Source organism: Branchiostoma floridae, chromosome 5 (assembly GCF_000003815.2).
Source record: "Branchiostoma floridae strain S238N-H82 chromosome 5, Bfl_VNyyK, whole genome shotgun sequence".
NCBI lineage: Eukaryota > Metazoa > Chordata > Leptocardii > Amphioxiformes > Branchiostomatidae > Branchiostoma > Branchiostoma floridae.
In genome coordinates this window covers 12,666,262-12,667,058 of record NC_049983.1, presented here as the reverse complement: position 1 = coordinate 12,667,058, position 797 = coordinate 12,666,262, and positions in this window count along the sequence as shown.

The window sequence follows — 797 nt, the reverse complement described above, 5'->3', positions numbered from 1 at the left end:
ACCAACTTTTTTTCATTGTACCAAATTTTCTGTGCACCGTACTTCCAGTGAACAATTTAACAGAGAGGAAGGCATTATGACGTCAGGGTACTATAAAGTTGAAATATGCGCCCACAAGAAAGTCAGAGCGGTCTTTCCACTGTATTGACCTCCTTCTGAGCGCATATGTCAACTTTATGGTACCCTGACGTACTCAAAGTGACAAATTTAACAGACATCAATGCGTAATGACGTCAGTATACCATAAAGTTGACAAGGAAATCATGGCGGGTTTTGTTTTGACCTAACTGAAAGGGTCATTGACAATAAAGCAAACATACAACTTGGACCGAACTCTTTTAGATTACACCAGTGTGTCTACGCTACGTACTCAAAGTGACAAATTTAACAGACATGAATGGGTAATGACGTCAGGGTACCATAAAGTTGACATTTGCGCTCAGAAGGAAGTCAGGGCGGCTTTTCCACTGTTTTGACCTACTTCATAAAGCCATAGACAATAAACTAAACATACAACTTCGACCAAACTCTTTTTCATCACACCGGTGTGTCTACGCTACGTTCTCAAAGTGACAAATTTAACAGACATCAATGCGTAATGACGTCAGGGTACCATAAAGTTGACATTTACCCTCTGAAGCGAATTCGGCCGGTTTTCCACTGTTTAGAACTACCTCATAAAGCCATGGAACATAAACTTTGCATTTAACTTCCGACCAAACTCTTTTTCTTTGCACCGATGTGGCCTCGGGGACGGAACTTTTAAGGGGAAATTTAACCGAAATTGAAACGTTATT